Source organism: Pelobates fuscus, chromosome 1 (assembly GCF_036172605.1).
Source record: "Pelobates fuscus isolate aPelFus1 chromosome 1, aPelFus1.pri, whole genome shotgun sequence".
NCBI classification, from domain to species: domain Eukaryota; kingdom Metazoa; phylum Chordata; class Amphibia; order Anura; family Pelobatidae; genus Pelobates; species Pelobates fuscus.
In genome coordinates this window covers 97456151-97483137 of record NC_086317.1, presented here as the reverse complement: position 1 = coordinate 97483137, position 26987 = coordinate 97456151, and the positions used below count along the sequence as shown (strand labels likewise).

General features: G+C 38.8%; 1 protein-coding gene across 1 annotated transcript in view; it reads left to right on the top strand.

Annotated features, from left to right (window-relative positions):
* The window catches only part of MID1 (midline 1), a 410087-nt gene that overhangs the window by 903 nt on the left and 382197 nt on the right, over window positions 1-26987 (top strand). The window lies entirely within an intron of this gene.

The window sequence follows — 26987 nt, the reverse complement described above, 5'->3', positions numbered from 1 at the left end:
TTTTGGATTGCATTATACAGTTGCTAGCATTGGTAAGGTGACAGACAGACAGATCGATGGTAGTGATGGTCATGTTTACTAATTTACCTCTAATGCCCACCCAGCCCACCTGTCTGAGGGGATAAGTTCACAAAATATATGGGGTTTAATGCATGGATGTGTTGAGTCACTTACTGGGTTACAATTACACATATTGTGTGAAGAATGCCTTTTAATGCAACATATTTAAGTACAAACACCAATGGGGTTATAATTGTGCTAAATACTTTCACTGGGCGAAAGGAACTAAGGGGAGCTATTAGCACATGGCATTTTAATGATACATTTCCTTTCCTATAAGAGGCTGAAATTGTAAATAAAGTAGTTTATTAGCATCACACCTGAATTGAGAAATACATGGGCAGAAGCTATTACGAGTCACTAGTCTGTGACCTAAATTATGTGCTTCACAGGATTTTGTAAAAATGTTATTAAGTTAAGCTGACTACTGAAAATAGGTTTTACACTATTTAGTGAATCAAGGATTTACTGCTTTATTAAAACTTCACTGTAGCACTTCACATACACTAATACATGCTGTCACCGAGTCAATGCACAGTCAGCTTTTTGTACTGACTTAATGTCATGGGAGTTGGAGTTTAGGCCAAGTAGATTTTGCATTTCATTGGTGTTAGTTCCTGATGTTACCCATGAATCCCAGTATATCTGTAAATAAATGAGCCATAGTTTATCAATGATTGGCAGAAGGATCCTTAGAACGCTGTTGTTTAAGACGCAGGCTTTTGTTCAGAGACCTATTTCTGTATATGTATATGTAATTTTTTAGAAACATTACTCATATTGAATTAATTCTCAACATGTTTTCCAGATGTTAGGGGAATCATAAATGTTTATTAACCATTTGCTTCTTTAGTCTACATGCTTCAGGCCTGAAACCAATCACATTTTGTCCTATTATTTAGCTTGAAATCATTTGATTGGTTCCAGCTTTTTATTCAAAAACATGTTGGGCATTACTATTTTCATAAGACCCAGTCCAGCTGCATAGGATTTTAACCATAGAAAACCATGTACCTCTAATTAAATGCAATAACCATGCTAAGTGCTACGGAATCTGTTGGCGCTATATAAATGGCGATAATAATAATAATAATAATAATAATAAGTGCAGTAAGTGGTTTCCAGAAGATGTGCATGGTTCCACATATCCTAAGGCAACCTCAAAAAACTTCCCTTCAAAAACAGTAGCTTTGAACTTTTGTGTCTCCACAACAGAGTTATTTTTCAAGTTTACTGACTAGACATACTGATAAGGGATGCATTGCTATTTGTGCTATTTTATGGGGTGGGGGGTTTAATTTTTTTTTTTTTTTTTTTAAATATTGTGTTCAATAAATGATCTTGTTTCCCATAGAGGGAATGTGCGGGTACTCCATCTACTTTTCCATTAAAATATACAAATAAGCACATGCAGTATTGACTTTTCAAGATTTGGTTTGCTTCCATCACAATAATTTGCTGTCATATAACATGGCTTTCTACATCAAAGCACAAGCTGGGATATTAATGAACCATACAAAAACCTTTTTAAAATACTACGTATAGAATCTAGCTTTTTTCATACATCATGGAGACCATATCTTTATTGCTCAATTTTTATTTTATTATGGTTTTTTTTTTTATTATTACTTATCTATTGCTGTCTGGAGATTACCACCAGAGTTAAATTATTAAACTGGGAATTGCCAGAAATTCAAAGCGAATTTCAAATTTAAAACCAAGATGGTTGGCGTGAAAACAGAGTTGTGGAATTTTCCTAAATTAGCTATTTTAAATGTTTAAATTAACTTTGAATTCCTGGCAAATCTCATTTTAGAGACTAACTCTGAATGAGTAGCTACAGAACAGGACATCTACACAATAACAGGAAAATAATTAGAGATTGGTTCACTCTAAGCCTAGCCGACCTGAAAAGTTAACACTCTGGTATCTACCTAAAAACATTCACCTTGAGTATTTGCTAAAAGGCCATCAAGCCCAGGCCCATGAATTAAAGGAATAAACTCCTTAGCTATAAAGTACATTGATATTTCTCATGACTTCCTCAACACAATGTAAACGCCCCACAACTCTGGTCAGATACCATTACTCCATCTTTAGCTCCTGTGTTGAGATCCAATAGAAATCTGGAAGTGGATCTGACTACAGCCAAACACTGGAAATGGAAGCCTGAGTCCAGCATGGTTCTTTAGACAAGCAAGAACTGAGGACACCCAAGTTACAATCAATTGTCCCCATTCTTTCCCATAATGGTAGAACTATTGATGGGGTCATGATATTTGGCATATCATAAAACAATCCCTAAAGGAAATTAAGGCAACTAATCCTTTGTAAAAAATAAAGAAAATAAAATTTTAATGCAGATGATTGGCAGGCATAGTTACACATGAAATAGAGGCAAATGTACTACTAAGCAGCTTAAGTGGCAAATTGTAAAATGTGAATATAACAGTATCATATACATCTCCTCTAGCATTGCCTTAGAGAAATGTAGATGTCGGAATCCTGTGTATCTATGAAAAGCTTTCATAGCACTCATTGTCTTCAGAAAAGCCAAATGATTATCCTTTAACTAAACATAGCTAAACAAAGAGCCACATCACTTTCCTATCAATTTGGAAACATACAAGTTAAAGCAAGAACTTCTGAAACACCTTGAAATATGCTGCAGGCTGTTGAACATCAGTAACTTAAATATTGTAATTATTCTTTAGAAAACCTGCAATCACAAAATAATTCTTCTCCAACAATTGTCACTTTTTTTTTTTTAGTTTCTTTTGTATAAAATACTTTTTGAATCTGTTTATGCAATATTTTAAAACTGTTTATGCAATGTTTAAAAATGCTTTATTGCATAGTTCTATGTTATTTAAAAGCTCGCATTTGGCAGTCAATAAGCTGCTCAGCTCAGAAAATTAGGACCATGTGTTTATCAGGAAGAGATGATTTTGCACACTAGTTAGGAACGCAAAGGAGACTAATGAAAAGAAGCATATGAGTGGTAGCAATTTTTTAATGATGACATTTAATTTCCAGGATGTCTTGACAATGTAAATGTTAAATATCATTTTAAAATCATTGAGATCTACCTGACCAAATGTTTGTTTTGTACAGAGTTATATAGAAAGTAAGTATTCAAGATGAGCACTTAGTCTCGGACTGCTAAATGCATCTCCAAAAAAAAAAAAGGCAGTATACATTTATTGAACACACAAAAAGTTGAAATGGGGGAAGCAAATAACAAATAAAAAATAAAATAAAAACAGAGTGGAATCACCAAACACATTTCAGACAGATGTGGGCTCTAAATCACACACTAGATCAGCGGTACAACTTTTGGCACACACTAGATCAGTGGTACAACATTTGGCACACACTAGATCAGTGGAATAACATTTGGCACACACTAGATCAGTGGAATAACTTTTGGCACACACTAGATCAGTGGTACAACCTTTGGCACACACTCGATCAGTGGTACAATCTCTGGTGCACGCTAGATCAGTGGTACAACCTTTGGCACACACTAGATCAGTGGTACAACCTTCGGCATCTCCCATAATTTTCTAACAGCCATATTGCTGGCAAAGCATTAGTGGAATCTCCAACATCTGGAGTGCCAAAAGATGCCTACCTCTGTACTAGATACTTGCTTTAGATTTCTTGCTTAGCTACTAACATATAGAAATAAAATAAAAACCAAAAAACGTATACACATAACAGAATACGCAAAGTTTTAACCATGGAAGAATTTTATAGCGAAATCAATTTATTGAATAAAATACAATTTGAAGAATCTCCTATTTTTCAAACCTAAAATTTAAAATTGACATTGAATTTCTGACAATTCATACTTAAGTAGAAAAAAAAATAGTGCCTATCAGTTTATCAGTGGTTTAAAGTAGAAAAGAAGAAAAGCATCTGTAATCTAATATGGCAATCTGCTAAAATACATATGAGTGCCTTGGAGCCTTGACATGAGATTATTAGATTATTTTATTATTATTATTACTAGATTCTTCCATCATTGGTCTTATGGAGTTAATAAAGTGTATTTCACTATGGGGGTTGATATACAGGTATAGGCACCGATTATTTTTAAAATCACATTAAGTGTTCTGGAAGAGTGCACTAGGCGTACAGTTACCATAAAAACTAAATCAGGTATATATTAGGCATGAAGTAAAGCATAGTAAATGATGCAGTTGAAAACGTTTTAACATTTACAAAGGGAATTGGGTATTAAAATTACATGGCACATCTGGCACATCTGTACAAAAAACCATGTAAACATTAAATACAAAAATGGGGTAATATCTCTCTAAACAAAGTAGACTGAGTAGAACAACATTGTGGCATAACTTTTAATTACCATATCTAAAGTATATATTGAACTGTGTAATACATAGGTCCTCAAACTCCGCCCCCCCAGATGTTGCTGAATTACAACTCCCATGATTCTTTGAATTACATAGATAGCCAGAGAATCATGGGAGTTGTAGTTCAGCAACATCTGGGGGGCCGGAGTTTGAGGACCCATGGTGTAATATATCTCAACTAGTTTCATTAGAATATTTTTCAACCAATATGACACCATGATTATATTGTGATCAAACCTTCCTACTTATATATATGTTTATATTTTTTCTTTCATTGTCATATCATGCATTCACTTTTAAAGGGACTCTCCAGTGCCAGGAAAACAAACCTGTTTTCTTGGCACTGCAGGATCCTGCAGTGCCCCCCTCCCTCCCACACCCCATCCAATGTTGCTGAATGGGATAACACCCCTTCAGTGACTCACCTGAATCCAGCGCCGATGTCCCTCGGTGCTGGGTCAGACTCCGTCCATGCTCCTCCCCCACTGACATCAGCTGGTGGGGGAGACCTAATGCGCATGCGCGGTAATGCATTATTTAATGCTTTCCTATTGGGATTCCAGCGGCGCTGGAGGTCATCATGCATAGCGTGAGGACATCCAGCGTCATTTAAAACACTTTTTGTGTTTTAAGAAGCCGGAAGTCTCTCTAGTGACGGTCTGATAGACAGCCACTAGAGGAGGACTTAACCCTGCAAGGTAATTATTACAGTTTATAAAAACAGCAATAATTACACTTGCAGGGTTAAGGGTGATGGGAGTTGGCACCCAGACCACTCCAATGGGCAGAAGTGGTCTGGGTGCCTGGAGTGTCCCTTTAATTGTCTGATCTAAATACTGTGGAGTAAATAGTTATCTTCTGAGCAGGCAAAGGTGGGGAGAAATTCAAAGATCAGACCTAAACCTACTTAAAAAAAAATCTAATTTAAGTTAGAAACACTGTAAACTGCAAACCCATCAATTTTGGGGGTTTATTTCATGTTTGGCAGTGGACCTGTGGCAAAAAAGAGAGCTTTGCAGGGCCTAGACTCATTATATACGAACAGGAAGTGGACCTTGAACAGTGAAGTCTGAACATAATGTTTATTGGGAACATAACAGAAAGGATGAGAAATGTCCTAGTGTAGTGAAGAACTAAAATTAAGGGATACGGTATGGGTGGAGCTAACATAATTCCAAAAAATGTTGATTCTTTTTGATTCATGAATCTCTGGTCATCTATTGCATTCAAAGAATTCTAGGAGTTTTAGGCCAGAGTTTGGCAGAGTGGGGTAGAGTTTGAAAACCCCACTTTAGTTCCTTCATGAGTCACTAGAGATGCCCAGCTCTGCTCCGCACATTTCACATTTTTTGTTTGCATCTCAAAAAACATTTTTGGTTTCTGCTTTTCATCATGGATGCTAAGGTCCATTCAATACAATTATGTTCATAAATAATTACATATAGCTTTAATTCTGTTTAATTTTGGAGAGGACTGGCTCTCTTTAGGCCTCATTGACTCATATATTGGTTTTGAGTTAGAATATGTCTTTTTAAGCTCCAGTTTCTTTTCATAAATTCATTTTTAGCAATCAAATAACTTGCTAAAAATCTATCAAGTTACATTAGAGCTATTAAAAGGATTTTGTAGTATAACACATCTGTTAAATGTGAATTCCCCAAATAAATCACATCAACAGGACTTGAGCTTTTTGTGCCTTTAATTTAACCCTTCTGAAACTTCAACAACCAATTTACATAGAAACATAGACTGTGACGGTCTAGTGTGATCAATTTTCTAAATACTTTAGTTAGTCTTTTATATCTAGGACAGTTTTATGCCTATCCCACGCATGCTTAAACTCCCTCACAGTGTTAATCTCTACCGCTTCAGCTGGAAAGCTATTCCATGCATCCACTACCCTCTCAGTCAAAAAAATACTTCCTGATATTATTTTTAAACCTTTGTCCCTCTAATTTAAGACTATGTCCTCTTGTTCTGGTAGTTATTCTTCTTTTAAATATAGTCTCCTCCTTTACTGTGTTGATTCCCTTTATGTATTTAAATGTTTCTATCATATCCCTCCTGTTAAATGTGTCTCACAAGTAATATCTAAGTTTCTACGTAAAAATATACATGTACGTATTCGTGGGCTAGATATTCTCTGTCTCAAAGTACTATTTTATCCAACAATTATAACGTAAGCACTAAGCAATTAGCTATCTTTAAGATCTTTAACTCATACTAAAGGGAGACTGTCACTTCTCTGGGACTAATACCATTGTATAAAACATTGAAAGTCATTTATAAAATTTTCTTCATGAGATTTTTTCTTTTAATAGTAAATTAAACCATTGGAAAATGACATCATAAACCAGTTCAAAGTCAAGACAAACTTTGCAAATTAAGCCGATAAATAGAAACATTGTTTAATATCTCTTCTTCTATGCATGCTTTCCATATGCTGGCTGCCTAGTGCAAAGGACAGAGCCTATAACAATGACTGACAGGAACCTAAGATGGACGCACACGGTTGCAAGATAATGTGAATTTCCACATTTAATTTTATTTTTTCTCTTCACAAATACACATTTGTTAAATATAGAGATAAGTAAACAATATAAAAAATCCCGGGAAGGGACTGTTCTCCTTTAATCAAATACAAAAAGACAGTTCTGCTTTGTGCTAGTACATTTTCTGCATCAGCCCCAACAACTCATCCTAATTTTTTTTAAAAAAAGTTAAATTTTCACTATTTAAAATATTGTAATAATGATAATATAATAATAATAATAATAATAATAATGGGGTCAAAGAGTTAGAGTGCACAAGAGTCCATAAGAATTTAAATGAAAAATGTTCATTTCTGACATAACAAGCTCTTTTTTGAGTTTACTTGGGGGTTATTTGTTGTAGTGATTGATTGTTTTTATTATGGAACAAGCACTGTATTAAAACCAAAGTTATAATAGTATTTAACCCGCAAGATTCTTTTAGCCTTTGAAATAAATATATACAGTATGAAGGGTTTATGAAGGAAATGAAAATTAGAAGCAGATTTGTAGCAATAAGGCTTTGGCTGGAGTTTGCTCCATGGTGCTGTTAGTGACAATAATGTCTTGATAAATGAAATGATACTTTACATTTATATATGTTGTGGTTATAATCATTTAAGGGGGGGGAAAGACTACATACATTGATGAAGGATTGATAAGTTCCATACAAGCTAATTCAGCTTCAAAGGCTTCTTGTATAACGTCTTCCTATATGTTCTAAGAAAAATCATTTAAAAAAGTATCTTGATGCATTACGGAGGGTTTAAAAAAAAATAGAAAAAATTATAGACATAAATGTTGTGCCTCAACAGGCATTGTGTTCATGTGCGTGTGTATTAAAAATCATCTCTAATTAGTTAGGGCTGAAATGAAACAGAACAAGTTCAACATGACAGTTATAATTTAAACGCATGAATGAGCTGGAATTTTAAATATCCATGCCAAATCTATAAAAGTCCAGATAATTTACAAGCATTGATGCTTTCTTCTGTAATGCTTTAAGAAATATACACCCTCCCCCCAATAAATGGCAAATTCAGACGTTTGTATTGTATCTTACATTTAATAAAAAATACATACGATTTAGAATAAGAATAAAAGTTATTTTATTGGTTAACCGTGCATTGTACTACTGCACGTATCCAGCTACTTATTGGAACATATATGACATGGTCAATTAGAGCTCAATTTAAATCTTGTTCTAGACACTGGTCATAAAGAATTGAGTGGACACTGGTCATAAAGAATTAAAATTGACTTAGCTAAAAAAGCCAGAGGGAATCTTTTACATTCATCAGCATATACTTATGGTTTGTGAAGGAAAGGAAACTATAAGGCTTGGCCCTCTTGTTGCAACGCTATGACGAGACCGATTATCAGAATCCATTTTTCCACCATTGCAGTAACAGAAGTAAGTGATTTTGGATGGCGATTCTCAAAATGGCTCAGCTTCTATGCTGACGTAGCCAGAAGCAGAGCAGAACCATCCTCATTTTTTTTTTTAAAAGAATCACTGAGTATGCCAAAACGGGAAGAAGATATTTTTATTTTTGGAGAAATTCTTATTTAGTTCAACTCAACAGTATTCTTACTGCATTTGAAAAGATGTTTATCACAATTTATTATGTAATTCAGTAAGAGGAGCACAGGCGTGTTCATTTACAGATGTTATGGGATTGGAAAAGAGATCTGGCTGAGAGACATAATGAGGAAGCTTGGTGAAAAGTCTTTGAAATTTTTTAATGAACTATCTAACTGTATTACAACAAAAGAAAATGACTACAAAAGTATCTCATGATGGTACCTAAAACCAGTGAGGCTCAGTCACATTCAACAGGATCTCTATCTCCTTTGTGTTCAGGGATGATGCTCAAGGGGTACTTACTTTCTCATTTGGTGGATATGTAGCATGAATGAGGGTCCCTGGAAGAGATCTTTTGCCCTCCTTTGTCAATTACCGTATTTTTCGCTCCATAAGACGCACTTTTTTTCCCCTCAAAAGTGAGGGGAAATGTCTGTGCGTCTTATGGAGCGAATATGAAGCTTTACTTACCTGTCTTGCAGCGTTGGCCGGCAGCACAGGGCGCACCGCGGTAGTGGAACTTGAATTTCATGTTCCGGTTTCCGGCGGGACTGAAAGGAAGTGTGCACAAGCTGAGTGCGCACTTCCTTTCAGTCCCGCCGGAAACCGGAACATGAAATTCAAGTTCCACTACCGCGGTGCGCCCTGTGCTGCCGGCCAACGCTGCAAGACAGGTAAGTAATTATAGGACAAGGGGAGGGGGACAGTATGGGAGGGGGATGAAGTCTATGGGGAGGGGTGGGGATGGAAGTCTATGGGGAGGGGTGGGGATGGAAGTCTATGGGGAGGGGTGGGGATGGAAGTCTATGGGGAGGGGTGGGGATGGAAGTCTATGGGGAGGGGTGGGGATGGAAGTCTATGGGGAGGGGTGGGGATGGAAGTCTATGGGGAGGGGTGGGATGGAAGTCTATGGGGAGGGGTGGGATGGAAGTCTATGGGGAGGGGGGGGATGGAAGTCTATGGGGAGGGGGGGGATGGAAGTCTATGGGGAGGGGGGGGATGAAGTCTATGGGGAGGGGGGGATGAAGTCTATGGGGGGGGGGATGAAGTCTATGGGGAGGGGGGGATGAAGTCTATGGGGAGGGGGGGATGAAGTCTATGGGGAGGGGGGGATGAAGTCTATGGGGAGGGGGGGATGAAGTCTATGGGGAGGGGGGATGAAGTCTATGGGGAGGGGGGATGAAGTCTATGGGGAGGGGGGGATGAAGTCTATGGGGAGGGGGGGATGAAGTCTATGGGGAGGGGGGGATGAAGTCTATGGGGAGGGGGGGATGAAGTCTATGGGGAGGGGGGGATGAAGTCTATGGGGAGGGGGGGATGAAGTCTATGGGGAGGGGGGGATGAAGTCTATGGGGAGGGGGTGGGTGAAGACTATGGGGAGGGGGTGGGTGAAGTCTATGGGGAGGGGGTGGGTGAAGTCTATGGGGAGGGGGTGGGTGAAGTCTATGGGGAGGGGTGGGATGGAAGTCTATGGGGAGGGGGGATGGAAGTCTATGGGGAGGGGGGGGATGGAAGTCTATGGGGAGGGGGGGATGGAAGTCTATGGGGAGGGGGGGATGAAGTCTATGGGGAGGGGGTGATGAAGTCTATGGGGAGGGGGGGATGAAGTCTATGGGGAGGGGGGAATGAAGTCTATGGGGAGGGGGGATGAAGTCTATGGGGAGGGGGGGATGAAGTCTATGGGGAGGGGGGATGAAGTCTATGGGGAGGGGGGGATGAAGTCTATGGGGAGGGGGGATGAAGTCTATGGGGAGGGGGGGATGAAGTCTATGGGGAGGGGGGGATGAAGTCTATGGGGAGGGGGTGGGTGAAGACTATGGGGAGGGGGTGGGTGAAGTCTATGGGGAGGGGGTGGGTGAAGTCTATGGGGAGGGGGTGGGTGAAGTCTATGGGGAGGGGGTGGGTGAAGTCTATGGGGAGGGGGTGGGTGAAGACTATGGGGAGGGGGTGAGTGAAGACTATGGGAGAGAGGAGAAGACTATGGGAGAGAGGAGAAGACTATGGGACAGGGGAGAAAAAAAATATTCTGTACAAACTGTCCCATAGTAAGAAACACTATGGGACAGTTTGTTCAGAATATTTTTTTTCTGGGTTTCTTCCTCTAAAAACTAGGTGCGTCTTATGGTGAGGTGCGTCTTATGGAGCGAAAAATACGGTATTTACCTTCACTATTAATCCTGTCCCAAAACTAGCACTGCTAGTTCCATCAACTCCTCAAAGAAATGCTAAAAAAAATATATAGCTTAGATTCCAACCATATTTCTTATACTTAGGTGTTTTTTCTTAAACTTATATATAGAGGCTTAATATTAAGAAATGTAATATTAATACATTTTATATTGTTGGATAAACAAATGCCAACTAATTTGAAGGATATGTTTTACTGTTTAGTGTTTTTTTTTTTTTTTTGCTCTCTTCTATTTTTGAACGTTTAGTGAAAGCATTCTTTAGACAATATTTATTATTTGGGATAAAGCAGCTTGGCTTTAATACCCTCTTCGAGGGTTGCCGTTTCCACCATGTGTTCCAAGGTGATAGTAATTTCATCATGTTGATTGACAGCCTGTGAAAATTGTTCCCTTGTAGTATGTAGAATTTATATGCTGAATGACTCTTGATTATTTATCGCCTGATTACTACCTGTAGCACTAATTTTGCAAATCATTATAGCTGTAATGTGACTGATAAGGAAAGATGTGGACATGCAACTGCTTGCTACATAACCTATACAGTTATGCATATGAGATAAAGGTGCTTGGAATGTCCCTTTAATTCGTATTGCTTGAGAATTAAAATAACAGTAAATATTTGACAGTGCCTATCAAATATACACATTAATGTAATAAGCTTTAAAAATGATCAATTCTGTTAGAAAAAAATCCAAATCATTTATGTACAAAAAATCCCATATGGGGGCGGGGCTGGGCCGCCGAGCTGAGCGGCAGCCATCCGAGCTAGCTCCGGCATTGAGCAGCCTAAATATGGAGAAAAACTGCTTTAAAAGCCCACCTGGACCCGAGACAAAACCGGGCATCGAATGAGAGGTGGACTGGGAACATATCACATGAGCCTCAGCCGGATCATGGTTGAATTATCCGCCCGACGAGCAGGTTGAGCCCACGGACGCACACGTGGCGACGAGCGACAACACGGCAGAAAGAGAGAGGGGGACCCGGCCCCGCTCCCCCCCCTTCGGGCCGGCGGGGGTGATCCCGGCCCATAAGTCACATCTCCGGAGCCTGGAGGAGAGGGGCCCACATTATGGGGAATCCTCCCTTATGAAGAGCCAAGATGGCCGCAGAATGTGCTAGCTGCAGGGAGGTACGCGGGGTCGCCTGGGCCTCCGGGGTGGCGGATCCCACAGATAGACCCCTTCAGGCGGCAGAATGGACGGCGCGGAGCCGGCCCTTACCCTAGGATTTGGTGGTGGTCCAGGGTGGGATGCCCCCAACTTTGTGAGCCCTGTGTCGTTGGGGCGAGCTGGGCCCCCGGCGGACCGGTGGCCGGGGGAGCGAGCACCAGTGACATGCATGTGACCGGAGAAGGGTGAGGCACCAAGGGGCTGGAGCTCCGACGGGGTACTGCAGGAGTTGGGGAGGTGCAGGGGATATGGGGCTGAGGACTTTTCAGGGGTGGGAGTCTGCCGGGCTGCTGACATCCCTGAGTGCCCACAGCACTGCGGTATACCCGGCTGCACGGCCAGAGCAGGCCTGGATGGAGAAATGGGGGGGACGGCTGCACCGCAGGTGCTAAGGAGACCCTGCAACGACCAACCGACTGGACACATGGGAGCACCCTTGGCATGAGCGTGCCAGAGGCCAAAGTGAGGAGCGGCCTGCACAGTTGCACCGTATCTTACCAGCCCCGGCTATGCCACCTCCAGCGGAGAGACTTTTTTTTTTTTTTTTTAATTTATTAATTTATTTTTGTATTATTACTTATTCCGCCTGAGCTCTGTCCCAAGCAAGGAATAAATAACGCAACGAAGGACAGATAAAGATAAAGGGGCAGTATTTCGATAATTCGATTGAGTAACCGTTCTTTATGTAACTTTGACTTTTCCTCGTTTTGATTATTTCAACACGAAGTAACTTACAATGTTTTCATGATAATTCGCTTGAGAAACCATTCTCTGTGCAATTTTAGTTTTTCCTTGCTTTGATTATTTGATACTCGTTGATCCTTATTAAGTTAGCTTACAATGCTGAAGGAATTTATAGTTTATGCTATAATACCCATAGGGGTCAATTGATGTTGTTTATAGCTGCGTATATAACAGCTGCCAGCTACGTGACAAGCTGTGGAGTAGCTTCTTTCTATATACCTGATAACCAGATAGCTCTATCATATATTAAACCAGGCTATTACAATGCGTTCTACATGTTTGTAGCTTTAACTGTACTGCTTATGTACTACCTGACCATGCACTAACTTATTTAAAACTGCATGATCTGTTTGCATCAGGCCTCCGAAATCCGATAGATCGGGAAACCTTAATATCTGAGATTAAGTTATCAGGCCGTTCTACATCGCAATATATCTCTCATCGCACTTCATATATGACTGCATATATTATGAACATGCTCGCCTCATATACCTAGCATCATCAACATTACCAACACGGTTCTTAAACGACAGACTGCTGATGGGACTATTATCAGTATAGCCTTGAACCAGTTATGGACACAGGCACGCTGACGGCTGTAAATACATTAAGCTTTTAGGTCCCGCGCAGCGGAAAACCTGATTCCTATATTTACTTATATACTAAGGCCACATGTAACATTAGAGAACACATACAATTATAAGACGCAACCAGGTGCAGCCGTTAATGTTACCGCAGTAGACAAACTAACAGTCCTTCATTGCCTTTTTTACTACATTAGCTTGCTACGACATGCTTTTGAGTGTGAATGCTTAATTTTGAAAAGCCTATGTATACTTAATGTATATGAACATGTGCATACATTGGCCTATACAAATGCATTAATATACCTGTCCAATGCCTTTGATATACCATATGTTGCAAAGTCAATGTACATCTAAATTATTCTATTGCTTGTTTACTCTGATTTATATGCCTCTGCGCAGGCAACCATATGTTATTTTCAGATTCGTAAAATGTCTGCTCGTGCTTTTTTTTTTTATTTATTTATTTATTTTTGCAGTGCATGAAAATAATACAGGCATGCGTGAGGTGCCCCAAAAGCAGTCCTCAGGCTGTTTTCTCGCTGTACATGCGGGGCACACGGATTACAAGCACAATTTTATAGTTTGAGCAGGCGTAGTCACTTAGATCATTCTTTAAACTATTTAACTAACGAGATATACATTTATATTTTTGCTAGAACATGCATCTCTAACTGGCATTGATACATCTATGATAACACATCCACTCTGTACAACCTGATGATAGTGCTAGTAATTCTTAAAGGCTATTGGTCTGAATAGATTAATCTGTGTTTCCACGATGCGTACAGTGTAGGTGCTATTAAGTTAAGAAGGAGAGACTCTAATACCCAGCTGATGGTGAGTCTTAACTAGGCACAGTTGTGTTCTTGGAGTTTGAGTATAGGGAGGGGGGAGCTGTCTGTCTGTGATCTAGTTGGTATGCTAAGGTACTTCCTAGTGGACAGATGAGGTTCTGTGTACTAGTGTCTAATAGCTACCCCCAGCTCCCTAGAGTAGGTTAAGAAACCGGCTACTTAAAGGCCACATATAAAGCAGCTATACCCAGGGCATTAATTAAGTTGCCTGTGGGCTTGTCACAGAAATGAGGGTTAAGGTTAATACCCAGCAGGTCAGTTTACTTGTGTGAAGATATGCTACCTATGCCTACTTAGATACAATTTAAAAGCAAATTAAATGTAAGTGAATGCATAAACAAAAGCGGCAAACAGGAAGAGTCCACTGGTTCTTCAAGAGGCAGACCGCTGCAAGCCCGCACAGGCTGTGCCATGTTACAGCTCCCGAAGGTATGCCGGCCGGCTCTCCCGGTATTGTAGCTGTGGTCTCCGTCTGTCATCTACCCGGCTGATTGTAGTGCTGGTAGAGTCCTGGCAGGCTGGTTCGTCAGGAGGGACCCACTCCACTAGCCCTTGGCTCCGCATGGGCCTGCGTGCGCTGGTTTCCTGAGGGGCAAGCACTGGGGGTCCCAGACCATGCTGGGAGCGATGTCCTCGCATGGCTCGGAGTGGAGGTTCAGGCTGCCGGGTCCTTTATTCTACTCGCTGGTGTGACAGTCCAGTCCGGGCATCGAGCTGTGGCCAGCAGATCACATCACCGTTAAAGCAGCTTGCAGGTAGTAAGTGCAGCCGCGCCCATTGCAGCTTGCCTGTCAGCCATCTTGTTGTCAGAACGCGGGAATCCTTAATCATGTTACACTCTTTAGGGTTGGTGCTGTAGGTGTCGGATCTTTCCAGTGGGGACCGGGATGACCCCCGCCGGTCCAAAGGGGGGGGGGGGGAACGGGTCCTGTGAGGCGTGTGACAGGGTTGTTGTGCGGCAGCTAGGCATATGAGCAGGGCGGCGGCCGTCCACCCTTCTCCTTTCCCGAGTAGACCGCAGGTTCCAAAGCTTTGTGCTGTCCTCAGGGACCCCAAAACTCCCGATCTTGGAGTGTGCAGTAGCGCCAACAACTGCCTGTGCACTCTGCTGTATTTTCAGGCGTAGATGACAGTTATAAATCGCGATTTACAGCCAAAAGGGCCTCCTGTAGCAGGAGCCTCTCCCGCATGCGACCGGTCAGCATGGCGGTCAGGCCCCGCCCCCCTCGTGCTTTTTTGTGTGCGACATTAATAAACATATTTAAAACAAAAAATCCCATAGACTTTAACGGTGACTTCTGTAGAAACATCACTTGGAAACTTTTCTAACAGTATTGAATCGTTTAAAAGCTTATTAAATTGAGGCCATAGTGAGCTGTAAAATAACCTTGATACTGTCAACTCTGCTCACCCACCAATTTATTTGCAGTTCAGTTGAAATAAATTTTAGCAATATGATGATGATTATTATTCTTAATAATAATAATGGCCTTAAGGTGATAAGCTTTTAAAATAATTTTTTAATATATGTAAAAAATTTATACATATTAGAATTTATTTAAAATGTATATAAAATTTGACATATTAGAAATATATCATATGTAAAACAATAAATCAATATGTCAAAAAATATCAAAATATTACAAAGTTTAAATATTTTTCAGAATATTAAATCATTGTAGAAAAAAATGTATCCAAAAATATGAAATCATTCAGAAAGGTTACCCCAAAAATTTAAATTGAGGTCATTACTGATAAAAAAAACTTGCTAAATAAGTAACAGTAATAAATAAGAAATACAAAGTAGAATTATATTTTTCCTTCTCTATATTTTTTTTTTACTGAGAAATGTATTTTGGAAGCCATACAGCACTGGCCTGATGTAGTTAAATGTTTTTATGGTGCCCATTTCCATCTCACGCTTCCTATGCATTGTAGCCTTAAAGGCATCAGTAAACAACATCTTTAATTTTCCTAACACATAAAGCAAAAGTCCTTTAAATTTAAACTCATAAAATCCCAGGTGTGCATTCTTTTCAGTGTCAGTGCAATTTTTTGCTTTTATTTTTTAATTTAATTTTTAATTAACAATCAAAATCTAAAAACCTGGTGGTAATCCATAGTGAAAAAGAGATCTAATGCATTCTTTGTTGTATTTGATGTGTTGTTACCTAGTTATCCTGATATCTAGTTTTTGAATACTTATTTGAAAGAAAATCAAGGGACAGTAATTTTATATGGGCAAAGAGCATATGTTTATAGAAGATTCCTGCCAATTACCATTAATATTATATTAAAATTAGAACAAAAAAGCACTTCCACTAGCAACTTTGACTAACCTAAAAAAAAATATTAGAAAAATTAGACACATATGGAATTAATGTTAAAAGTAGAGACCACTATAAGTCTTTAAAAAACAGTGATGTAAACATTGTATTGTGTGTAATATAATGTTGATGACTGTCAGTATATATCAGTTAATAACATTTAATTAAGAATTTAACTGGGTGAGAATTTGTTCTGACATAGGCTATGACCAATACAACATCATGCAATTTAAAGCCATAGCCTAAAATACACTAAACCAAGGATTGACGTGAATTGACCAAAGGCTGAATTTTATTGCAAATAAGACAAATTGGAAAGCAAAATTCAGCTTTTTCTCAGCTATTTTTCCTAAAAATGGCAATTCCAGAATGGTAATTTCAGAATATTGAGCCCATTGCCCATCTGATATAAATTCAGGTGTAAAATTGTGAAAGAAAGAGGCAGTCAAGTCACTCTTAGCTGCTCTGTTTATGCTTTGATTTATTTTTGTACCTCAAAATGCTCTTAATTTTTGTTGCAACACTGAAACTGTTACGTCCTGTTCCGTTCTACGCAGATGTCTGGCCTTGGCTTCTGGCACCTAGTACTCTTTTTTTTATCAATTCTTGTTTAGTTTTTCTTGGTGTTTCTGGTTTTCTATTTTATGTCTGGTTTTCTTTATGCTGGGTATTCTGGGTTAATTCCTTTATTCCGTTCCTGGAATTCCCAGTCTCCTGGATTCCTTTAAATGTTTGTTTTTTTGTTGCGACACCCATTCCTTTGCCATTTAATCCTTTTGTTTCAGTCTGTTCATGCGAGCAGTGGTCTCATTTCCTCTGCACCTTTCTTTGCAGGTAAGTACTGGGTGTTTTTTATTGTTGTTTATTTAGTCATGCATATCTAGGCAGTTAGGACCCATTGTACTTGGAGTACTTTGGCCCAGGGGTGGGCTGCATACATCTTGGCCATCTATTTATGTCTAAATCTCCAATGTATATTACATATATAGTACTTAGTTATATATCCTCTTGTTTTGCCTTGTATCTCTTGTCTTGTTTTATTTTGTCTTGTATTCCCAGTTCATGTACATTCCTGTCCTGTCCTGTCCTGCCCTGTCTATGTCCTGTTCATGTTTCCCTCATGTATTGTATACATGTTCTGGGTTCTGCTTTCTTTTCTGCTCCGGTTCTGGGTTCTTCTAGTCTTGTCTTGTTATCTTGTTTGGTGCCTGTTCTAGTCTTGCCTTGTTTCTAGTACTGGATACATATCTGCTGCAGAGCCTTCCTATCCAGATCCTGGAAGGTCTGCATATTATCATCTAGTACCTGGGATCTGCAGAAGCAGCATCAGGGCCCTGGTATGTGGCCACACAAATGCGGGTGTTCAACACCAGGGGTGTGTGGTTACCCTGCACCAGGCCCTGATAGTCAGTTTCCACACTGTGACTCTGATCTTCATCATCAGGCATGCAGGGGTCCTGGTCTTCAGACCACCACCAGTGACAGAAATGTGGGACCATCTATATATCTTGTATATATTCCCTAATGGCTCATTTTAATGCATGTAAATGTCTATGATAATTACATTTATTCAATCATCTATTGAAGGGTGGAAAATGGATTAAAATGCACCACAAAGCAACAACCTGGTACCACTTCATATGGAAATGCATTTCATCTATAAATTTGGCTGGTCATAGATTATAGTCTATATATTTGTTGAAATGTTAACATAATATATACAGATTGCAAGTATGCATACCTTAAGGGAATCTTTCCACAAGTTTCAGGATGACTAGTCCATTTTAAAACACACACGTGCACACACACATTATACATATATGCGAAAAGGTTGTTTAATAAACAGCTGTTTTCAACCCTCAACATTACTTGGGGTTACTTTTATTAAGGCTTTTAGCCTAATAGTGGAACCATATGTGTTAAATGATATCCTCTTCTGGGAATTTTTATTTTTTTTAATGTTGGCTTCTAACAAATCTGGTAACACCATAAGAACCCAGATGTGCCGTCAGTTATGAAGAATATACATCCATGATGAATGGGGACCTTCGGCATTTAACACGTGCATTTAAAGACAACCGTCAGCTTTAAAATATGTAACTCTAGAGCTTTGCAATAACACGTGAGCACACAGTGTTAATTTCACACTCCTTATAGGCTCTTATTAAAGAGTTACCTATTCCATTACATAGCAGCCTTTTAACGCTGCTTTTATGTACACTTGTGATTTTATTGCCCTGGAGTGACCTTCACAAAATTCTTTTTTTCCCAACAGGGTAAGTAAAATTGATGATAAATCCCACCAGTAACAAACTGTAACATGAGTTACAGTATTTCTCTTAGGATCCGTGGTGGAAAATACATTGCCTGCTATAGCAGGAGAATAAAATGCACATTACTATAAAGGTAAATATTATTTTAGACATCATCTACCCACATTGATTCTAATCCACGGAAATATGATTATGGAGGCTTGTCAATTAATAATCTCTTTATTGTTGATTATTTTACTTTTATTCTCCAGATAGTACAATGTAATTTCTGGATAAGAAAAAATGACTAGCTTTGAATTGTCAACAAATATTTGATTATTATCGTGGTATAAGTGGTTATGGTGTCTGGGGTCCACAGTTGCCTCGTCCCACATTACTGCTAAATGGTTTCCATACTGTTTTATAGAGATTATTGGTCTCCTGAAGACTGAAGCCTGGCCTCCAAAGACAATTAGACAAATGCAAAGCTATGTTTTTGCTTTGTGCCATACTAATTCAACCAGTGATTGAGGAAGTGATAGGCTGAGAATCAGCCAATCACTGACCGCTACCTTTGGTATTTCAAAGCTACACCACATTATCGCTCAGGCTAGGGTTCAGGCTGCTAGGGACCAATAATCTCTGCTAAACAATGAGTAAACTGTTTAGTAGTGATGCAGGACTCAGCACTCATGAACTCAAAGCACCATAACTACTTAAATGTATTAAAGTAGTTATGGTGCTTGCAGTGTTTCGTTAAGCCAATTTCCATGCACATTCTACTGATACTGAATATTAATATCCAAATTTACATAGAACACTGAAAACATGAATTTGGCAACAAATGAGCCACATTCCTTTGCACCAATGCCCTGTTGAGTTGAATGTTGAGTCTATAAAATTGCTGAGCAAGATTTGTGTATTTCTCAGTAACATTAAGTAAACAGGGACTTCACTGAACATAACAGCGCTATTTAAGATCTAGTTGCATCTGCCTGTATCGGTCTTATAGATAGTACTCAAGAGTTACCTCAAGGTGTAACTCTGTAAAGCAACAGTAAAACTTTAGAGTTTAGAAATGAATGCTCTAATTCATTAATATTTATTAATTAGCTTGATTTCTTTAACACAATCCATCTTCAAGGGGACTGAGGTTAGGAGCTCAGAATAGATAAAAGTTGTCAGCTCGCCAAAGCTCAGTTAGTGTTTAGTGAATTTTTTCATAAAACACAATAAGATCCCAAATTATGGAATTTCCCAATAAATTTAAATCAAGAGTGGGCATTCCCTGGACAGTCAACTCATCAGTCTATGTGACCTCACTCTAGCTGACATAGGTTTTGTGGAATGAGGGAGAAAATAATTAGTGGATTGGCAATACCCCAGTGTACATCTATTATTTGGACAAACACAACTATCAGGATGCAATGTTTCCTCTATTATGAGCTAAAGTCATGTTTTTGAAACTGAAATGCTTTGTCCTGTTGGTTGCAGTTGTACAAATCTGCATTATAGTGAACAGAATATAATTTTCATGCATTTTGAACATTCGGATACTTATGAATGTCTGGAGTTCGAATTGCCGAATTTCTGAATTGTTGAAGTGCCAAACCGAACCAAATTGCTGAAGTTCCGAAGTACTTCGGATTTCTGAAAAGTGGCAAAACAAGTGGTTAGGGCTTAGGGTTAGGGGCTATGGGCAAAATAAGTGGTTATGGTTAGGGGTTAGGGTCCGAATTACCAAAGTGCCGAATTGCCGAAGTGTCAAACCAAATGCCATTGGTCCGAATTGCCGAAGCTAACCAATTTTTTTGCCCATGCACATCCCTAATATCATGGGTTAAATACCCTCAACTAGAAGGTTTTATTGTATCCATAAATGGTCTAGACCTCAATTTAATATTGTTAGATAAGCTTTCAAAATGATTTAATATTTTGTATAAACATTTTAAGTATTTTTTTCCACCATATTATAAATAGCTCATATATACAATATATCAAAACATCAAATTTTTTTAAAATATTGCAACATTGAAATATTTTTTAGAATGTCAAATCATTTTAAAAGTTTATCCAGAATTATTAAAGGGACACTATAGTCACCAGAACAACTACATCTTATTGCATTTGGTCTGGTGAGTAGAATCATTACCTTCAGGCTTTTTGCTGTAAACACTGAAAATGCAATGTTTACATTACAGCCTAGTGATAACTTCACTGGCCACTCAGTGGGCAGAGATGTCCTATCAGATCCAATTATTTTGTCACCAAGTAGGAGATGTTTTGAAAATGATGAAGCTCAAGGGGACACCCCTCCAGGTCTACCAGGACCTCTCCACATTAACATTACAGAGGTGCAGGCAATGGATGCCGGTGGCTGACCTACTCAGGGCTAACGCTATAGCATTTGCGTGAGGCAACCAATTAAAGCTGCTGGCATTCCGGAGTGGCAAAACCTCAGTCCTGCTGCCGTCTTGGATCCACAGTGCTTTCTCCAGACACTGGGAATAACAACTCCAGTTGCTAGCTCTGCAGCACTTGCCCAAAGATTGGATGGTGGTAGGAGAGTTGGCCGCTGCCTTTCTCCCGGCTTGAGCACTCCAGCGGGATTAGGTTGTCTGCCTCTCCGCTTGGCCTCCATATACCTGTGGTCCAACAGGCTACTCCTCTGTAATTTTTTTTTTGGTTCCTTTGGTTTAGGATTAAATTCCTCTAATATCTTTTTTACAAGAAGCATGCCAGCTTAGCTCATTATTCTTCCCCTTCCCCTGAATGTCTACTCGGGGGTTGGATCACCTTCCAGCGAGTGAGACCAGGATCTATTTGTTGTAAATACTTTACTGTTTTCTAATACTTGATTTTTTTTTTCTCTCCCTACATGGTGACAAATGTTCTGGAGGTGTGTTGAGTTGTTCTGAAAGTACATGTTTTATTTTGCTAGACATGCCTTCTTGGATATAGACTATTGTCACATTCCTTTCATATCAATCTAATGGATCTCAAATAATTTAGTTAAATAGTTACATAGGCTTAAAAGAGACATGTGTCTATCAGTTTGAAGCTCTTTCAATTTTGCAACAAATTAGGGGGGAAAATCCTTCTTGACCACAGAATGGCAGTCAGATTAAACCTTGGATCATGAAGCTATTACCCTACGGTTAAAAGTTAAATCCTTGAATATTATGTTTTTGCAAGTATGCATCTAGTTTCTGTTTAAGCATCTGTGCAGACTTTGATAAAACCACTTCTTCAAGGAAGTTCCACATTGAACAAGTACGTAGTGATGCTGAGGGATGATATCATCTTCTCACTGGGAAATTAGGCAATCAGACACTACACTTGTTGAATGTTTACGCCCCCAATGCTAAGGATAAACCATTTTGGGGGGAACTATCAAACTAGCATTTGATTTACTTAATGCTATGTTTGTGATGGGAGGAGATTGTAATGCCATCCCGTGTCCTGCAGCCAAGTTGGGGGTCAGGACACATTACTCAGGAGATTTCTGGAGGCTCAGTGTCTGATACAGCTGATTTTACCTTTTATTAGACTCCCCACAGAACAACTCACATATAGATTTATTTCTGATTTCCTGTAAACCTCTTCCATTGACAGCTAAATCTGAAATAAAAGTTAGGGCCAAAATAGCCAAACTGAAACCATAAATCCATAAATGACTTGGAGAATTGTTGTAATTGGACTATTTAGGTCTAAATGTTGAAAATAACTTTAAGATCATCTTGAATTGTTGGAAATTATCATTTTAGTGAAAAACCCTGATAGATATAGACTTTACATAGGACACGAGGCCATGCGTTTAGACTGGAAGAAAGAAGATTTTGTCTAAGGCAAAGGAAAGGTTTTTTTTACTGTAAGAACAATCAGAATTTGGAATTCTCTGCCTGAAGAAGTGGTTTTATCAGAGTCCATACAGATGTTCAAACAGCTACTATATGCATACTTGCAAAAACAGAATCTTCAAGGATATAATCTTTCAATGTAGGGTAATAACTGCTTGATCCAAGGATAAATTTGACTGCCATTCTGGGGTCAAGAAGGATTTTTTTTCCTAGCTTGTTACAAAATTGTGCTTCAAACTGGGTTTTTTTGCCTTCTTTTGGATCAACAGCAAAAAAAAAACAAATGTGAGGAAGGCTGAACTTGATGGACGCAAGTCTCTTTCAGCTATGTAACTGTAACTATGTAACTATGATATATGGTTATTTAAAACTAAAATATTGTGCATATTTATTTTTAAAGTAGCTTATCATGAAGAATTGTGGGAAATTGATTAAAATTAAGTCCACAAAAGTTAGTTGGAAAACATCTCAGGAATTTAAATGTTTTTCCAGCCTCCTCAATTAGGGTACAATTTCGCTATTATGATTTTTTATTATTATGATAATTTCATCACAATTCACTGTATTCCCAGTGTTTAAATTAAGGCAAAAAGAGAGTTCTTTGAACCATTTAATAGTGTTTATGTTCTATCAATTCCTAAGGAATGCAGCAAGCATTAGTCTTTACATTTTTAGAAATGATTCAATATCATTATTATTTTTGGCTAGACCGAGGAATGAGGTTTTGATAAGAAGTACTCTTGTCCCATAACAACTTTTGACAGTTAACAAAAGCGTTGTAAATGAAACTAATTTTAGTCCAATTAGATTGCAATATTAAATGTTCATCTAAAACTAAATGTTGTCAATTTTCTTCATACAACCCCTTATTTATTTATTACTGGCATTTATAGAGCGTTAAAATATTCTGCAGCGCTATACAATTGGGAAAACAATACAATATAAACAGACCGATACAAAAGGTAGATGGTCCTGCAGTGCGCTTACAATCTAAAGGTAAAATACGGAAATGAGACAAGAGGTAGCAGAGGAATTTGCAGGTGATGGCAGAGAGAATTTATAGTATAATTGCAGTGATTAATAACATGTGAAGGGAATGAGGAGGTGATTGACTGTGGTTCAATCAGCTGGAGGAGTCATGCTATATTGTTAGAAGGTTATGTATCTGGGAGCGTATGTGTGTGGGCGTATGTGCTTGTGGTGTGTTGTGTGTATGGGGGGGCTGCTTGTGGTCTTGATGTGTACATAGTGTTTATGGCAAGGCTCTGAGTTTTGTGTGGGATAAACTGTGTTTGTATTGGATGCATTATGTGTATTGGAGTCACTATTATATAGTGCCAGCCTAAGCAGTAGCAGCACATCCTAGAGCTGGCACTCTGGGCACCAATTGCAAACTAAATGAAAACATACCCTGGGAATCATTCATGCACTAGTTCTGTAAGTGAAGGGGGTTAATAACCATAATTACTTTTAACCTTGACTTGTAAAGACACTTGTAAAGGCACCATAATAATCATGTGGTAGTGCAATGACCATATCTTTATTTTCCCATAATTAGCCATCTAAGTATTCCACCTATACCATGCATAGATAATTAGACATTTTACCCCAAATATGTATGCTCCTTTCTGTATCTAGTAGACACAGTCTTTGCAAGTACACATGGGGCAATACTTTATCTCTAGGGGGTGCAGACACTACAAGGAACTCTCTCTTGCGATCTGCTGCTTCTACATAATTCAGATTGTTGCCATGGGGACACTGTGTCTCACTGGAAAAGCACTAGACACAGGCACAGAGACAGGCATACAAGTGGTTTTCACCAATGAAAAGTGCAGACCATAAGATCTACTTGCCGGATCACCAGAGATTAATGAGGATTGACTAAAGTTAGGTAAGAGGGGGGCATAAAATACAACAACTTTATAACAGCTTTTTAGAATGAAATTATATATTTTATTAATATTAATTGTATAAAGACCTCCCCAGCAAACATCTCTCCCACATACTATTCCCACTCAACATCACAGACAGCCACACATACACAACCATGTAAACCTTCCCCCAAACACACAATATTACAGATAGCCCCCATTACACCTAAAGAACTACAAGCAACTACATATACAAATTTTTAATATAACAGACAGCCCACATACATACTTAACAGAAAGCCCACAAAAGCACAAGTAATGCTACCAGCAGCTCACCACAATATACCACAATATACCCACATATACATACACACACACTTAACATCAGTGAATTCCCACACATATTCATATCAATACCGCAATCAGCACAGAAACATAGAAACTTAGAAACATAGAATGTGACGGCAGATAAGAACCATTCGGCCCATCTAGTCTGCCCAGTTTTCTAAATACTTTCATTAGTCCCTGACCTTATCTTATAGTTAGGATAGCCTTATGCCTATCCCACGCATGCTTACACTCCTTTACTGTGTTAACCTCTACCACTTCAGCTGGAAGGCTATTCCATGCATCCACTACCCTCTCAGTAAAGTAATACTTCCTGGTATTATTTTTAAACCTTTGTCCCTCTAATTTAAGACAATGTCTATGAAGCTATTATTATTATTATTATTATTATTATTATTATTATTCATAATAATGAAGCTATTATCTTTCTCTATGTACCATTAATTTGATAAACTTCTGCACTATATTTTACTTCATTTCTTTTGAGCGTCCTGCTGATAGAAGATTGAAAAGGTTTGCTGTCACCTTAGCACACATCTCGAGATCTGACCCTACCTATTAGAGACTCCACTCTATTATGTATTATCTATTATGTGACTGTATTCACCAAACTTATCCCCCCAGTACATATATTTTTCTATTTTATTTTTTGAGCACTTCATCTGAAGTACCCCTACAATGGTAAGTAGTAAGGATTTTCTTTGAATGAAGAAATACATATGATGTGGATGGTGTGAATGATCTTGGGAATAACATGGCAGCCATTTTGTATAATATAAGGAATGTAAGGCACTTTCTCTTTAACCTTCTATGGGCTTTTAATTGTTTAACCAGTTTCTAGAGCTGATTAGGTACAGTAGTTAATCTTGCATTTAAATGTGATTGGCAGGTTGTGTTAAAGTAATTATGTGGAATTTTTTTCAATTACAGTCTTTTCAAGTTAACCTATTTTTTAAGGGCTCTTTAAAAGTTTTACGGAAACAGCTCATGCAATGATACAAGCCAACATGACAGTAATAAATATCTTTTATTTTTATTTGACATACAGAAACGTTGTTTATGATCAACATTCTAGTCTCATTCATAAAATGATGATATGCCTTTTTTGAAGTAACAGAACTTTCTTTAAATCCGAACATTACAGATGCCAAGCTACTACTCATTTTGTTCCAAGAAAGCTTTATAGTATGACATTTCTCACATGAGAAAAATGTGCTGTGATCTATTACATTTTCTGACAGAATTTTGTCAAATGCGAGAAAATGTTTCTTCCATATGGCGTGCTGTTTAACTCCAGAAAAATGATTTGTTGGTGGTTTGCATATTGCTTATTTAATAATGGAAAGATTGGCATAGAGCAGGGGTGGGGAACCTTCGGCTCTCCAGATGTTTTGGACTACACCTCCCATGATGCTTTGCCAGCATTATGTGTGTAAGAGCATTATGGGGGATGTAGTCCACAACATCTGGAGAGCCGAAGGTTGCCTATCCCTGGCATAGAGGCATGCCTAAATCCATCAATTGAATTCTATTTTAGCGCAGAGATCTGCAATGTCTGCTGTGATTTTGGGGTGCAACCCACCTTTACACAATGGTTTTAAAAGACAGTTCATTCAATATACAAGCATAGTATAATGTTTTCATTCACAGCCAAATAAACCTAATAAACACAAACATTTATCCTTATCAAAAGGGAATGTATAGATGCAAGGTGAGCACCGAATGTATCACAAAATGTAATAACTCTTAACTGGACATCAGGGAATTCAAGGCTATACTCTGTTCATGAGCCCAGATGAGCACCATGCCCTTTAAGTCTACGTGGTCCTGATGGAAAGGTAGAAATATCTGCCCAAACCAGATAAAATGTAATTGAACACTTTAAGCACCATAAGCACTGCAGCCTACTGTAGTGGTTATGGTACGAGGAGTTTCCTGCCCGCCGCTACCTCTGCCTCCCCTTCAAATATAATCTCCTGCAAGGGCTGTGTGCATGTCTGAGAGTGTTTGTGAGGTGGGCCCAATATGGTGCCAGTTTGGAAATAGTTTCAAGATAAACATGCCCATAAAGGAACAAAATGTCATGCCACATGTCTTGGTAAATATAAGTAAAGTTTCTGGCGTTAGCAGCTGCCATGGTTTCATCAGCAAAAGTATGTAAGTCGAACATAACTAGCCTCCAAACAGCCCAGCCAACCATGTGGTTTACTGCTCAAAGGAAAGGA